The sequence below is a fragment of the Urtica dioica genome, chromosome 9 (genome assembly GCF_054948205.1).
Source record: "Urtica dioica subsp. dioica isolate 48M chromosome 9, U.dioica_male_clone48M_v1_H2, whole genome shotgun sequence".
In the NCBI taxonomy this organism is placed as follows: domain Eukaryota; kingdom Viridiplantae; phylum Streptophyta; class Magnoliopsida; order Rosales; family Urticaceae; genus Urtica; species Urtica dioica.
In genome coordinates this window covers 4,208,728-4,217,059 of record NC_142764.1, presented here as the reverse complement: position 1 = coordinate 4,217,059, position 8,332 = coordinate 4,208,728, and the positions used below count along the sequence as shown (strand labels likewise).

The 8,332-nt window shown below is 51.5% G+C and overlaps 1 long non-coding RNA gene across 2 annotated transcripts; it reads right to left on the bottom strand.

The window, feature by feature from the left end:
- Nucleotides 1-4,227: 4,227 nt before the first annotated feature.
- Nucleotides 4,228-7,064, bottom strand: LOC149384653 (uncharacterized). 2 transcript variants are annotated; one of them, XR_016301407.1, is made up of 4 exons: nucleotides 6,690-7,061; nucleotides 6,051-6,157; nucleotides 5,481-5,660; nucleotides 4,228-4,539 (listed from the first exon to the last, which is right to left on the bottom strand). It is a non-coding gene; the product is annotated as an uncharacterized LOC149384653 (long non-coding RNA). The 2 variants fall into 2 exon arrangements; XR_016301406.1 differs by lacking the exons at nucleotides 4,228-4,539; nucleotides 5,481-5,660 and having other exon boundaries at nucleotides 5,877-6,157; nucleotides 6,690-7,064.
- Between the last annotated feature and the right edge of the window lie 1,268 nt (nucleotides 7,065-8,332).

The following is an 8,332-nucleotide window of genomic DNA, read 5'->3' as shown; positions in this document are numbered from 1 at the left end:
GGAAATCAGAGCAATAATGAGGGGACTTGATCACTAGTGTTACTGCCTCAAGTGTTCGGCGTTCCACGGGTGCCGGATTGGAGTTCCGTCCGTGTGTTCGATGTAGTATGTCCCGTCGTGTATGACTTGTCGGACTCTATACGGTCCTTCCCAATTTGGGCCTAGGACTCTGGCGCCTTGCACTTGGGTGTTCTGGAACACGCGTCTGAGTACAAGGCTGCCGACGGCGAAGATCCGCCTTTTGACTTTGGCGTTGTAGTATCTCTCGACCTTTCGCTTTTGTGCAGCGAGTCTAGTGAGAGCCTCAGATCTTTTCTCGTCGATTAGATCGAGTTCGAGGCGCATGGCTTCATCATTTTCTTTTTCGTCGAAAGTGTCAACCCGATAGGTGGGGACTTCCATTTCCACGGGGACCACCGCCTCCACCCCAAAAGCTAGGGAGAAGGGGGTCTCTCCGGTGGCGTTTCGAACGGTCGTTCGATAGGCCCATAGGATGAAAGGCAGTTCTTGAGGTTGCTCTTAATCGTCTTGTTGACGGCTTCCACTTGACCATTAGCCTGTGGATGTCGCGGGGATGAGAATGTCTTGCTTATCCCTAGTTGGGCGCAGATCTCTCTAACCCTCGCGTTGTCGAACTGCGCGCCGTTATCGGTCACGATTGACGCGGGGATGCCGTAGCGACATATTATGGACTTCCAAATGAAGTTCGTAGTGTTGGCCTCGGTGATCCTGGCCAGAGGCTCGGCTTCTTGGGCTATCTTGGGCTCAGAGGCTTTGGGAACCCAAGTCTTTAGAGTAGGACCCGGCTCGTAGCTTCTGGTGAAACTTTAGAGGGGTCACGTGCTCGTAGCTCGGCGTTCTAGCTCAAGGGCCAAGAAGCTGGAGAGCAGTGCGTACTGCAGAAGCTCGGGTCGCAGAAGAGGAGCGCGCTCCCTCTCGTGGAGGGGGGTCCTTGTTTCTGAGCCGAGGGAAGAGGAGTGCGCGCTCTTGGACTGTCACAAGGGCACGAGAGAATTCTTCAGAGAAGAGAAGTATTGTTCTCGAAAATGTATGAATCGTCCTTCTTTTTCTCCTCTAGGGGGGGTATTTATAGTATTTGAGGGGAGGCCTTGGGCCGGCCCCTCGAGGCCCACCGGGTGGCCGGGAGCGAGGCGCGCGGGACATGTCGCCTGGATGGGTGCGGGGCATGCCAGGAGCGGTGTGCCTGGCAGCGGGTGTGCCCGGCCGAGGTGGCATAGACACTCGGCCGAGGTGGCAAAGACGCTCGGCCGAGGTGGCCGAGCTGACGAAGACGCTCGTCCGAGGTGGCTGAGCTGGTGAAGACGCTCGGCCGAGGCAGCCGAGCTGGCGAAGGCGCTCGGCCGAGGCGGCCTAGCTGTTGAAGGCGCTCGACCGGGGTGGCCGAGGTGGCAGAGACACTCGGCTGAGGCAGCAGGGGCGCTCGGCCGGGGCGCCGAGGCGCGCACGGGCCGGGAGGACGGGGAGCAGGCTGCGCGTGAGCTAGGTGCGATATGGCGCGCTGAGGCCCATTGGGCCGGGGGCCACAGGGCCGGGGGCGCAGGTGCGCGCGCGCCAGCCGTGCCGGGCTGTGGGTGCGTCGGGGCGCTCGGGCCTGGTGGACCGGGGCCCGTTGGGCTGGCCGGCCGGCCTTAAATCGTTTTTGAATTTCCGGTGTTCCGAAAACGACCGGTAACAGTGGATCCGATGCCTTGGAGACGTCGCACTGCTAGCTCACTTCGAGCGAAGCGGCGTGTGTTCGGGCGGAGCGCGAGCGCGACTCTCTGACGGTGGAGAACGCTCGTCTCTCGTCCCGGCTTGCTGAAGCGGAGCGAAAAGCGTCCGACTTGCAGGATGACTACGACATAGGGGTCGAGGACGCCCGTCGTGCCGGAGCGGTGGAATGTCGGAATGCGACTGCGACCGAGAACGAGGCCCGGGGGGTCACTTTCGACTTCTTCGACACCTTGTTTCCCCTGCTGGATGAGGGTGCTCCTTGAGCCGTGTGACTTCTTTTTTAACGCGCATGTTTAGCGCTTTGCTTTCTTTTCCTTTCCTAGGATTTATTTTTTCACGCACTTTTTATTCAGCACGTGTTCATTGGATTCGGAGCCGTGGCTCTCCTTATTTATGAGATTTTTTATGTTGCTTTCATGTTGAATGCTATCTCATTTTCCGAGCAATTTTTACTCGCATGCGCCTTCTCTGTGGGCTATCGTGGCCCAGTGACTTCGCTTCGTGCCTTTCGGCGATCGAAGAGGTCGTACCGGGTAGTCCCCGGGGGCTTTGCATCCGTGCCATTGGCGACTGGACGTGTAAGTCGCGCCGGGCTGGGCCGACGTCTCTTGAGTTCGCGCTCTGGAGCAAGCGAACTCTCATGTGTTGCGCCGGGCTGGGCCGGCGTCTTTGAGCTCGTCCTGTCAAGCGACCAAGCTTATGTGTTGTGCCGGGTTAGGCCGGCATCTTTGAGCCCGTGCTGTTGAGCAACCGAGCTTGAACGTGTTGCGCCGGGCTGGGCCGGCGTCTTTGAGCTCGTGCTGTTGAGCGACCGAGCTTGAACGTGTTGCGCCGGGCTGGGCCGGCGTCTTTGAGCTCGCTTGCCCTGGAGCAAGTGAACGTGGGTGCGTCGGGTTAGGCCGACGTCTTTTTGGGCCCGCTTGCCTTGAACCAAGCGGACGTGGGTTGCGCCGGTGTCTTGTGGGCTCGCTTGCTCTGGGGCAAGCGAACGCGGGAGCGTCGGGTTAGGCCGACGTCTTTTTGGGCCCGCTTGTCTTGGAGCAAGCGGACGCGGGTTGCGCCGGGTTATGCCGGCGTCTTGTGGGCTCGCTTGCTCTGGAGCAAGCGAACGCGGGTGCGTCGGGTTAGGTCGACGTCTTTTTGGGCCCGCTTGCCCTGGAGCAAGCGGACGCGGGTTGCGCCGGGTTATGTCGGCGTCTTGTGGGCTCGCTTGCTCTGGAGCAAGCGAACGCGGGTTATGCCGACGTCTTTTACTCAAACCCTGTTGCGCCGGGTTAGGCCGGCGTCTTTGTTGTTCGTGCCCTGAGGTCAGCGAACATTTATTTGGCTCAAATTTGGCCTTTTTAGGGTTTGAGGCAGCGCCTTTACGCGTCTTACATGCGTCCCAGGAGAAGTCTTTCACCTGCGTCTTTACGCGTCTTACGGCACGCCGGGAAGGCCGACGTTTTACCCGAACCCGTATGCACAAAAGGCCGTCGGGGTCCGAGCTTCCTAAGTCTTTTTCCCCGTAGGGGACATTAGGCCTGGGGTAGAAGTGTTCGTGCTGTTGAGCGACCGAACCTCATGTGTTGCGCCAGGCTAGGCTGGCGTCTTCGAGCTCGTACTGTTGAGCGACCGAGCTTATGTGTTGCGCCGGGCTAGGCCGGCGTCTTTGAGCTCGTGATGTTGAGCGACCGAGCTTATGTGTTGCGCCGGGTTAGGCCGGTGTCTTTTCTCGGACCCGTATGCTTGATAAGCCGTAGGGGTTCGAGCTTCTCAAGCCTCCGTATCCCATGAGTGGGGGGCTTCAAGGTTTTTCTTCCCTCTTTTTTTTGAAGAGTCGGCACGAGGAGTATCAGTCGACTCGTAGACTCGGAGCTCGACTCGAAGAGCGAGCTCGACTCGCGTAGATTCGGTGCGGGGAGTACCAGTCGACTGGCGGGCTCGGAGCTCGTCTCGAGGTGCGAGCACGACTCGAGGAGACGAACTGGACTCAAGGAGCGAGCTCCACTTGAGGAGCGAGTTTGACTCGAGGAGCGAACTGGGCTCGAGGAGCGAGCTCGACTCGAGGAGCAAGCTCGACTCGAGGAGCGAGCTCGACTCGAGGAGCGAGCTCGACTCGAGGAGCAAGCTCGACTCGAGGAGCGAGCTCGACTTCTGGAGATGAGTAGGTTTGGTGCCAGGAGTACCAGTCGGCTTGGCGGACTCGGAGCTCGTCTCGAGGAGCGAGCTCGACTCGAGGAGCGAACTGGACTCAAGGAGCGAGCTCGACTTAAGGAGCGAGCTAGACTCGAAGAGCGAACTGGGCTCGAGGAGCGAGCTCGACTTGAGGAGCGAGCTCGACTCGAGGAGCGAACTGGGCTCGAGGAGCAAGCTCGACTGGAGGAGCGAGCTTGAGCTCGACTCAAGGAGCGAGCTCGACTTGAGGAGCGAGCTCGACTCGAAGAGCGAACTGGGCTCGAGGAGCGAGCTCGACTTGAGGAGCGAGCTTGACTCGAGGAGCGAGCTTGTCACGACCCGCGAGCGACAGCTCGCCCACGAACCGCGACCGATCAACTCAAATCTATACATAACTCATAATATAAACACATTAATTAAGCATAATATCTCATAAGATTATATAATAAAATAGTTTGCGAAAATCCGGGGAAATTTTTCGCTTTTATAACTTAGAGTCTTATAGCGACTCCTATACAAATATGTTCCGGAACGTTTTATCAAAAGATACTAACCCCGATTAAGAAACCCCATAGCCCATAGGTCAAGGCAATACGCGCTCGGTCTCGGTCTTCAATCTCGTGTCCCGCTTACCAGCTTTTCCCTTATCTACATTACCAAGGGTCATAAAACTATGAGTCGATTGACTCAGTAAGTGGGAGTCTATCTATAAAGTAAAACGACTAATGCCATGTGACGTGCAAACAAATACACAAGAATGCAGAATGCAGAATGCAGATACATATGATTCAAGAGCATGCCTAACGCGGGGCCTCGCTCTACGCTATCACTTGCCATTCCACAAGGTTATACAACATCCACTGCTATAACCCTTGGAATGACAAGAAGCCAACCTCAGACTTCGAGCAGTAGTCATCAGTGGCTTAGAGTTTTAAGACTGTCTGGGATCCACTAGTGGTACCATCTTCATTTGGGCGCCGGCGCTACGTGTCGTCATGACACAGCAAATGGGCTCGCCGGGGCGACCTTTCCCATTGCTAGAACGGGGTGCTCTCAGCAGCTCCCGTGGAGTACTCAGCGCCATCAGGACCGTCTTAGTCCTCAACACGAGTAGGAACTCGTGGGTACCACCGACAACATTATTTATTGTTTGGACACTCTAGCTTATAGAGTATACAACTAATAACAAACAGGAGAGCGTCTCGGGATAAATCCCGAAAGAATTATGGTTTCCCTTTCATGCTCGTTAAGTGTTTTAGATTGAAGACTCAGGATGTGACTCCCGGTACTTCTACCCTCGGCTCGAATCCGAGAGTCTAACATGCTCTCCTGTCACCTCCGATCTAGCCAAACTCTATGGTTAGCAGAGGGATCTAACAACAACAAAGCAACAACGTGGCTGGTTCAAGTTAGCGTTTGAACCTAACGGGCGTACCCGAACTAAGTTTTCAAGCAAGAGTGGCCGAAGCCTTAACTTTTAAGTTTATTCATTTTAGGGCTTTCACCTACTCTTGTTTACTAGCAAACAAATGCACAAACAAACAGGGTTATTCCCTTGGTAAGTAGTTGACTTAGGTCTCCTCACTTACCTGGAATTATTTGACAGAAAGCTCGACGATTCCCGAAGATGTCTTGCTTCACACGTTCTTCGAGGCACTTGACTCTTGTCGAAACGTCGAAAGAACTAGCATCGAGAGTTTCCATGCTTTTCATGCTTCCCGAGACTCTACACATCCTGAAGCGTTAACACGTCCTGAAGCGTCGAGAAACTAAAACCCAAAGTTGAAAACTCATTAGTCAATGATCCAAAGGGTGATGACAAGCTTAAGGTTCGTTATCGGGATTCACTGCGAGTCGGTTCAGGGGTTCGAGAATTTAATTCACTTATTTCCTGGCTTTTCGGAATTTAAACTTATTCAAGACTCGTACGAATTCGTACCAGAGAATGAGTACGAAATAAAATCCAAATCATTATTTAACGAGTCTTAAATAAATTAAATGAATAATCCGAAAATAGTACAAACCGAGAATTCTAAATGAATTAACCAAAAATTAAATTCTCGAACATCTCTTAATAAATAATTAATAATCCTTGAGTACAAATCTCAAATCCAAAATTAAGACTCGAGTCTAACGCTATAAAGCGATAAACGACTCACGAGTGAGATCGAGCATTAAAAAATCTGTTCTGAATTCACTACTTTTCCGGCTTCAACGTGTTCAATTCCACCGGCTCTCGCTCGATTCTATCCGATCTGTGACTGAGCTGTGAAATTCAGAAATAAACACCGAGTCAATTCACAAATCCAATTCCCGACTCGACTTAGAACCCGAAATCAAACCACTAATAACATCACTTGTCACAAAACCCAAACTTCTCAATAAATTCACATTTCAATCTCACAACGAGCTAACCAAACTCGAAACGAACCAACTCATCTCAAAACACAAACGACGATTTCAAATTCACATAACTTCACAACCCGAGAACTAACTCAACCAACAATCAAACCGAGCATTAACCACAAAATAAAACCCCGAGACTCAGATTTTATCTTCACAAACAATCAAAAGGACTCACAACTGAAACAAGTCCCTCGGCCAAGTAAACTCACGGCCACAACAAAGAACCCAAACAAAATCGAGCTCAATTTCTCCAATTCAAGTCATCAACATCGATTATCAAGCTCAAATAACAACTAATCACCCTCAATTCTTCAGAAATCATCATAGAATTCGAAATCCCCAAATCAATGAAACCTAATTTCGAGTTCTTCAATTTGGTAAACAAACCTCACCTTGCTTTTGGAGAAATCAACCTCTCCGTGCTCACTCTTTTCTTCACCGACGTCCTCTCTCTAGCTCGCGGCGGCTCAAGCTTCACGACGGCTTGGCGGCGGTCGGTCGATCTCCTCGGCGAGGCGCGCACGCATGGAGCTCGGGCTCGGGCTGATGGCGCACGAGGATAACGAACGGGGAGGAAGAAGAATGAAGCTGCGAGAGTGATGAGGTGGTCTGGTTCGGCCGGAGCTCGTCCTTGGAGCGGTTAGGAATTTTTTTTTTCTTTGTTATCCTCTGCATGTGGCTCGCACGGGTGAGGAAGAGAAGAAGAGAAGGAGATTTCTCTTTTTGCACGTGAAGGAACATAATAGAAGGAAGAAGAAGATAAGAGAAAGAGGAGATAAGAAGAAAGAAAATGAATTTATTCATCAAACCCATTTTTTTCCTCCATCTTCTTAAATCAACCCCCAACTCACATTTTTATTTTCAAATACCTCCAAAAACGTTACAATCACGTCCTTGTCACAAAATTTTGTGACTAAAACCGTACTCGCTCAAACTTTTAATTAAGTTATTCAAACTGAGACTTTCCTCGTTCGTTCTTGATTAATTTAAATATATTTAAGGTTTCTCGGAAATAATTCTCATCCTTGAGAATTTATTTCTTAAATTAAATTCCGGAATATTTCATCGGAAAATAATTTATTACTCGAGACGAACTCGATAAATCCTTTATTTATTCCGAGATTTTCCATTACCTTAAAAGAACTTAAATTAACTCGATAAACTTCAACGTCCATAATTCACTCATTAATTTAATTGTAACAAACGGAAGCTCGTAAATTTTACAAACGGCGAGATTCAAAAGTTATCCTTTACAGAGCTGGACTCAAGGAGCGAGCTCGACTCGAAGAGCGAACTGGGCTCGAGGAGCGAACTGGGCTCAAGGAGCGAGCTCGACTTGAGGAGCGAGCTCGACTCGAATAGCGAGGTCGACTCGAGGAGCGAACTGGGCTCGAGGAGCGAGCTTGAGCTCGACTCAAGGAGCGAGCTCGACTTGAGGAGCGAGCTCGAATTGAGGAGCGAGCTCGAGTTGAGGAGCGAGCTCGACTCGAGGAGCGAACTGGGCTCGAGGAGCGAGCTCGACTCGATGCCGGCCTCGTTGAGCTTGCTCTGGTGAGCGATCGAGCTCGCCGAGTTAGGTCGACCTAAGCCTCATCCAAGAAGTGGGGAGCTTAAGGTTTTTACCTTTTTTTTTATTATATATTTTGGCCGTGAATTCTTGAGTGTATGTCGCAGGACCCATTAGCCCCCCAAGTTTTTAGTTTACAGGCCGTGCCGTGATGACTAAAAACTTATTTTTTTTATAAAGTGGGTAAAAAAGACCGCAAACTTTATTTTTTATTGATTTTTGCTTAATGTGGAACATCCTTGAACAGTGGCACAAAGGCCTTTATTGAATAAGGGAAATCAAAGCAATAATGAGGGGACTTGATCACTGGTGGTACTGCCTCAAGTGTTCGGCGTTCCATGGGTGCCGGATTGGAGTTCAGTCCGTGTCTTCGATGTAGTAGGTCCCGTCGTGTATGACTTGTCGGACTCTATACGGTCCTTCCCAATTTGGGCCTAGGACTCCGGCGCCTTGCACTTGGGTGTTCTG